The 7,685-nt window shown below is 37.3% G+C and overlaps 1 long non-coding RNA gene across 1 annotated transcript in view; it reads left to right on the top strand.

The window, feature by feature from the left end:
• The window catches only part of LOC127481687 (uncharacterized), a 39,940-nt gene extending 38,089 nt beyond the window's left edge, over positions 1–1,851 (top strand). Inside the window, exon 3 of the long non-coding RNA XR_007908288.1 lies at positions 480–1,851. This is a non-coding gene — a long non-coding RNA (uncharacterized LOC127481687). The remainder of the gene's footprint in view (positions 1–479) is intronic.
• Positions 1,852–7,685: the final 5,834 nt, after the last annotated feature.

The following is a 7,685-nucleotide window of genomic DNA, read 5'->3' on the forward strand; positions in this document are numbered from 1 at the left end:
AGGAGACGGGCTCACTGCCTTCCTGAGAAGCCTTTTTTTCTCTGCCCATTGCTGTGATGGAGTAAATGTTGCTGCTCTACAATGTAGTAAAGCCTTAAGTTAATAGGATTTTCTGTTTAATGCAGGCTGATGTGACTCTTTCACATGGTCACTCTATTGTTAACTTCAGCAGTGTGTGAATGTAAGCAGCTCTTCCATCCCAGTTCACAGACCTCTCACTAGAAATTAACTGAGGGGGAAAAAACCCATACAAAATCAAAGACAGATGTAATTAGGGTCCTTTTGTGCCTCCTGCCTGGCAGTACCTTCAGGTGAGAGTCTGATGAATGGTATTGCAGTTAATCCTTAGTGAGTTTTACCTCTTTACACTTCTTACATACGAATACAGAAATGCCGAAATATGAAAATCCATGCTTCACAGGGGCCTTGGAGCATACTGGCTTTGATGGAGAATGCTTTCTTTGCTTTGTGTCCATTAGGTTTTACTAAGCCTGTGTCTGAAGAGATGCCAGATAAAACGCCAGGTGGTACAGAGCCTGTGCCCAGAAGTGAAGGTTAGTAGTTTTCTTCTATTTTTTGACTATTGAAAAAAAAAGAAGCATTGTGATTTTGTGAAGAATTTTTCAAGTCAGAAAGTGAGTTTCCCTTACTGGCCTTAAATTTGAGGGAGAGCTCAATTAGTATTATATGTGCATGTTTATCTAAATAACAGGAAATTTTCACTGATTTTTTATTATTTTAATATCTCCACCCCTCTCTAGCCCACATCCATGATATTACTAAAATATATATTGAGAGGGGAGGGCCAGTGCACTGATAGGATTTCAGCACTGAAGATGTTTTGTCCCATTTTGATAAAGAGATCTTGTTGACTGAGGCCAGTTTTTCATACAGAATACTTGAGCCTCACAGAACCCAAGCTAGCATTTAAGACGTGGGATGATTGATACAAGGAGGAATTGATGATGCGTGATTTTCACTAAAATCAGTGGTGAAATGCTCAGTCCAATCACTTTTTCTTCTCAAAGTCCATTAACTTTAAATTCCCACATCTGAATGTTTGGTACTTGGTGTCAGGGAAAATTTATTCTTTAAAAACAATTTTAACCCTGCTAGTTTGAGTCCTTTCTCAGAATCACTGCTGGATGTGTCATTAAAATATTTTATAGAAATTTGCTATTTAGTGTGAAGGCTGTGAGGTGTTTCTGACAGTATTATGTCAAAACTTATAGTAACTCTTGTATACCCTTGCTTTCTAGATCATTGCTGTCCTCACACAAGGGCTGTATTAATTCAAATGTGTATTTTAGTTAGACTAAAGCTTACAGCTGAGGCTGGTTTATTCTATGCCTCAAGATAGACATCTGAAAATTTAGTTTTAAATATTTTTGTGGCCTTTAAACCTCCATTTTGACATTTGAAAGGCATGGAAGAGCATACTCCAATAATAACTTCAAGAAGTGCATCAATAACAGCAAAAAAGGCATTTCTCTTCCCGTAAAGGACATTAAGTTATGCTTAACTGCAGAAGTTTTTTTTTAAATTTACTGTAAAGCTTAGCACATGTTACTAGGAGAACTCTCAACACAAGAGGAGAAGCAATTACAGCTAGTCTTCAAAGACTAAACTCTCTCTGATTCTCATGTTGTGTGCCCCACTTATAAATAAATACATATGTTGAAAGCACTGTGATGAATCTGGTTAGAACAAAAGTCTACAATAAAATATAGCTAACTATAATGATGAGATTATTCCGAGTCTTCATTTTCAAATTACAGTTATCATTGTATTCTGTTATGATAAGAGCTCATGATAAGAGCTCATAAGAGCTCCAGCAACTTGCATAATATATGGTTGCTCAGTTGGTTAGAGCATGGTGCCTATAATGCCAAGGTCGTGGACTCAATCCCAGTATGGGCCATTCACGTATGAATTGGACTCTATGATCTTTGTGAGTCCCTTCCAACTCAGAATATTCTCTGTGATTTGGTGTGCTTTAAAAAATGCGGTGTTTAGTAAAACAAAACTTGCTTTAACCTGGATACTTTGTTTTTAATTACTCTTTTGAAACTGATATTTAGATGTTAAAAAAAGTTAAATAATGAATAAAAATGAATCTTCACGGAAAAACCTATTCTTATGTCTTGATGAAAATGCTCTACTATACATAAAACATACTAGTGTCTTCTAATGATACTAAATCATTGATGCTGGAAGTTAAAACTTTGAGAGTTGTTGCTGTTTTATTGTCATAAATACTTTCAAAGCTGTTATGATAACATTTACTGAAAAAAATTGTAAGACATATATGCCAGTGGCTGCTCTAGCACAGACTTAAAAGATAAACTTCTATAATCAGTCTTTAATCATATATATCTCTATTTACTTAGCATGTATACAGCTAACTAATATGTAGAAATGTTTCCGTAGTATGACTGAGTCAGAATTGAGAAGTGGGTGTTTAATTTCTCATGTTTAAAATATCACTGCTCCTTACTTACATAACTGTTTGTTGACTTCTGTAATTATTTCCAGGCATCTTATCTTCTTGTTACTACTTGGTTTTTTTCCAAAGAAATATTCTTGCTGTCGTTGGTTAAAAGAAAAGAAAAAGGTATATTTGTTGTAACAAATTTCTAACAATTAACCTTGTATGTTTATCAGGGTCAAGTTGGGTTGAGCAAAGTGTCGGCAAGTAACTGATTATCTGGAAACTTTTAAAAAGTCAGTGTTTCTTTAACCTATCAGTGCCCCTCCCTGCCCCTCACCCACTGACCCACTGCTCCATATACTCCAGTTAAGCCATGGAGCACACAGAAGCAGACAATTGAGAAAGGAGTTTCCTGTAATTAAGTTACTGTAACTTAGTCCTTGCCTGGAAGGTCCCCAGTGGGTGGGCAGACTATTTGCTTTTCTACCACCACTTCTGTCAAACCTTATAGAGTCAACAGTTACATTTATAAATGTCACTGCTTGCTTTATGTTATCAGGAGAAAAAAACCCAGGATCTGGAGATTCTGTTGTTGCAAAGATGGAAGTGCGTGCATATCATACAGGGAAAAATATTTTTCAAGAAGCTTGTGTAGCTATCAAGGAGTGGCAGACAAACAAATTAAAACAAAAAAACTCTTACCACGATCCACGTACAACTATTTCTTAACTGTTTTCCTTCAGCAAAGCTATTATATTCCATTTACAATGGATACATTTAGAACAATGTACTATGTCAATACCAGGAAGTGGACTGACTGTATTTCTGTTTTAGCTTGCAAAGGAATTAGCATTTGTTCTGCTTGTGTTTGCTGAAAAGCCACTCTTAAATTTCTAGTATAGTTAACTGTTGGAAATTAGGCTGTGACAGGAGTACCCCACCCACTGCACAAATTCCTCCTCTCACTTAACAGAGAGGCCGCTGTTGTTCACAGTGGCTGGTCATGATGGTATCTGGAGCTGGCCAATTACTCATTCTCAAAAATTTAGGGGAGTAATCACAGAATTTTTTTTTCATTATAAATTATCTATTTTATAGGATTAAAACAAAATTTTTATAGCTTAACAAAATTTTGATGATGCTGAATATTTTTCATGAAACACAAGTGTTTCATCCCATGGATAGCTGATTTTTTTTGTCATGATACCTATGAACAGCTGTTCATAACATAGCTAAGCTTCAAAGGAACCAGATGAGATCTGCCTTAGTATCCATTTTTAAGACTCCCAGACTCGAAGCTTTTGGGATATCAGTCAAGTGCTACCTTAGCAGTAGCAACACTAAGAAAAGATATATGGATGTCAGAACCTTTAATAAGTTTCTCCAGTCAACTTGACTGCCTGTTCTTCTGTGCCTTAAAAGTAGACATAGTTGAAGATGTGAGGAAGTTAAACTCCCACAAATTCTTCTTCCTTTCCCTCTTCCCACACCACCCTTTTTGATTAAGCAAGAGCCATGACTTCCCGCAGCTGGATCCTCTCTACTGACTTCATAGTTCACACTTGCATCCTGAAGGAAACAAATGTTACACCTGGACTTTATAAACAGCCACTGACAAATCCCTGTGGACAACAAGCTTATGTCATTGTAAAATATCCTATAGTAACAAGAGGTGGTTTTCCTTGCATTGTGTACTGATGGCACTAGTGGGAGCCTACCAGCTGTTTCTGTTACTGTTTCTGATAAGAGTAATTCCGTTTTGTAACTCCTCTGACTTACGTTTGCATGCTATTTCTGCTGTAATACTTAATGCTGCACAGGAAAAACATGCAAGCACAGCCCAATGGATCACACACTTCAAATGCAGTGAAGAAAATAACATGAATATTTCTACCTCCAACTTTTGGTAAGGCTGATTCTCTCACGGCAGGAATGCAAGGGTATGGTCATTTAGGTTAGTAAATGCTGTGTGCTGCCTTTTGCCCAGTGCTGTGTGGGCTTTCAGTGTGTCGTGTTTATGAAGAAAGTTGTTATGCTTTATTACTATGCCCTTTTTAAAGAAACACACAAGTAGATGGAAAATGAAGCATCTTATCTAAAGCTTTTTCAGACCTTATGTGCATGTGAAGTCATAGACAGCGATGACAATAGTGCAGTCTTAGGCTTAATGGTACATCACTGGGCTGAGATGGACATAAAAACATCTGTGTGCTGACACTAGATGGGTGAGATGGAACATAAAAGGTCTTGGCTGTTTATTCCGAAAATGGTGGGTGTTGTAGGCTTCCCTGCCAAAGGATATTGTGAATGTAAAAAAATCACTTGAGTTGAAGGGGAGACTAGAGAAGATGGTTTCAAATAAATGAGCCACTGTGAACCAAGGAAATAACTTTAGCTGAAAATGGTTGGAAGCTAAAAGAATGCTGAGGAAAAAATAGTACATGCTTGTTATATTCTCACTGTCCCCAGTAATATAATCTTCCTGTGCCAGGTTCTTATTCTTTAGTTACTATTCATAGCCTCATTTTCCAGCAGCTTTTAATCCCCCAAAAATCATATCTTGATGAAGGAGGAAGTGTCTGTATAAAGACAATATCTGAAATTCTTAACCCTAGTGTTTATAAAAGGAGGTGGTGAAGCCAAAGCAGATTTGGAATCCGATTGGAAATGGGAGACATGCAAAGTGGAAGGGTGATGAAATTGGATATTCTGTTTCTGAGTCCTCACTAAATTGTTGGCCTCCCTCTGTACACTGTGAGAGGGTGGCACATCTTTCTTTGAAAAACTGGTTGTAGGCTCTTGTCATAATACATAATGACTCTTGTTGTAACTTTCTTGAAATTTGGGCAAGCTCCAGTTCACTGAAATTGAGTACTAGCAACAGCCAAAGGAACTTGCTTTGCTGCAACCAGACTGTTTGCAACCCCTGTGCTGTGCAGCACAGCTCATATTCTCTGCTAGTGCATGATGCATTTAACCACAACATTGAGGTAACTGACTGTTTTCTTTTAAGCGTTTTGGTGAATTGTCTTAGTCACTGAGCCACGGTGCTTGGGTCCCACTTTCTTTCTCAGTTGCCAACAGGCTGTAAACTGGATGGGCTTCTAAAATTCCTCAGCTCAATGAAGAGCAAAAGGACATGGTGGTTCTCTTGATCTAGGGCAGTGAAGGGTGGTGAAAGATAGACTGTTCTGGACACTCTGAAATTTTTGAGTACGGTAAAGCTTGCTCCTCATCAGAAGTGAAGATGCAGATGCTGTAATGTAATGGTGGTTAAGTCACTGATTACAAAGGTTGGGCTATTAACAAGTAGAATAACCTGTTCTTCAAATGCCAAGCACTTGCCCTGGTGTCCTGGCTGGCTGGTATCCTGCCAAATATCAGTATTTCAGTCATTAGGGAGTTATACAGAGCTTATGTGGCCTGAACTGCTTAAAGTTGAGGTTTGGAAAACTATGTAGGGTTTTTTGTTCTATTAGTGATTCCATTTTTAAAGAATTACTTTAGCTTTTTGTTTCAATGGTAACTAATTCTTAGTTCTCAAGCAAGTAAGAAGTGTACCACTTGAGTTTGATGCATTTTTTTGCTTTTGTATCAGTAAATTGTACATGATATAAAATTATGTGTATCATGTTTTATAAATAATGTGTACATATTAAGAAACTAATTATGAGTAGTGAAAAATAAGGAGACTAAATGTGGCTTGCATGAAGTAATCAAATGTGATCTATCTTGATAAAAACCAGCTAGTTTCTTTGAAGTCCTTCTGAATCCTAATGGTCTTAATTTATTTCTAAATTGATGCTCCAAAATGAGAGAAATCTAAACCAATTCAAACATTCCTGGAGGAGCAAAGGTTCTTTGTTAAAGAAGAGAAAGAAGTGGTATACTGATTTGCTGTGTATTCTAGTGTAAAAATTCCTCTCATTGTATGCTATTTAAAACTAGCTGAAGATGGCCATCTCTGAACTGTAAGCTTTTTAAAAAATTATTTACATTTAAGCTGAAAACTGTAATTTGAGCATTGACCTGAGCTTGCTTATCCAGAGCTTGTTTATCCCAAGTTAAATATCGCCAGTGGAATTTTTAGCTATATGATTCTCAACTTTATCATATGAACATAAGAAACAACCCCACCCCCAAATTGCTCCACGGAGTCTGAAAGTAAAACACAGCAATGCCATAAATGTGTTCCCAGTGTCTGCCTTTCTGATTGGAATATAAATTCTAGTGGTCTGTTTGCATTGCTCAGAATTGGCTGTGGAGGCAGAGGGCAGATGCAGAGGGGCCCCAGCAATGCAATCTGCGTGGAAAAGGCAGGGAGCACCCAGGCCCCTCTCTCCTCCCCTGCTCCTGCACTGGAAGAGCCTTCTTCCAATGATGGCTCACCCTTAGTGCTCTTTGGTGGCATTGGAAGAGGGAGCATTTCCCTTTGTGGCTGGTGTCCATCAGGAATGATAAGCAGTGTTTAATTATTGAATTTATGAATTATTTTGATCTTACCTGTGTATATAAAATACTTGAAAGAAAATGATTGATTGAATACGCCTTCATAAATTTTTTTTTTCGTAAATTGTTTGGTTTTGTGTCATGCTTAACATCTGTCTTGATTACCATCTCAGAAATGTGCTGCTGATCCTAAAAAAGCAGTTGCATATTTAAATTCTCTATGTCTAAAAATAATTTGAGTACCATAGTAATTCTTGGAGAAGGCCCCAACCAGAGGCTACACTTTGTAATACTGCAGTCTTAGCTGTGTGTGGCCTGGAGGGAAAATATAAAAGTACTATTTTGTGATTACAGATGTTAGCAGTGTGCTTTGCATCTGCTTCTTTTAGGTTGGGAATGATAACCATTGCTTCTCTTGAGATTTTTTTTTTATGGGATGACACTGCCAGTTATTAACACTGCCTGTTATTAACAGAACAGTTATTGTTCTTAAAGCAACTACTATGTGTTAAATTGCTGTTTCAGAATACTTAGAACAGCCTAAAAAGACACAGTTATAATGAAAATCATGATAGAAATGATGATTTAAAGTAGTATCCTTTGCCAGTTTAATCATGGGTTTGGGAGGTAGGTTTTTTGTTGTTGTTTTGAGGTGGTTTTTTTGCTATCATATATTCCATGTTGCTGCATGGAAACACAGTGCAGTTTGCTGCAACTACACAGTGTTAATATACAGAAAATGAGCAATAGTAACAGTTAATCTTTCTGTCAGTGTTAATACTGGATTTTACTTGCACTAATAGGG

Source organism: Manacus candei, unplaced genomic scaffold (assembly GCF_025592945.1).
Source record: "Manacus candei isolate 608988 ecotype Guabito, Panama unplaced genomic scaffold, ASM2559294v1 h1tg000081l, whole genome shotgun sequence".
Lineage (NCBI taxonomy): Eukaryota > Metazoa > Chordata > Aves > Passeriformes > Pipridae > Manacus > Manacus candei.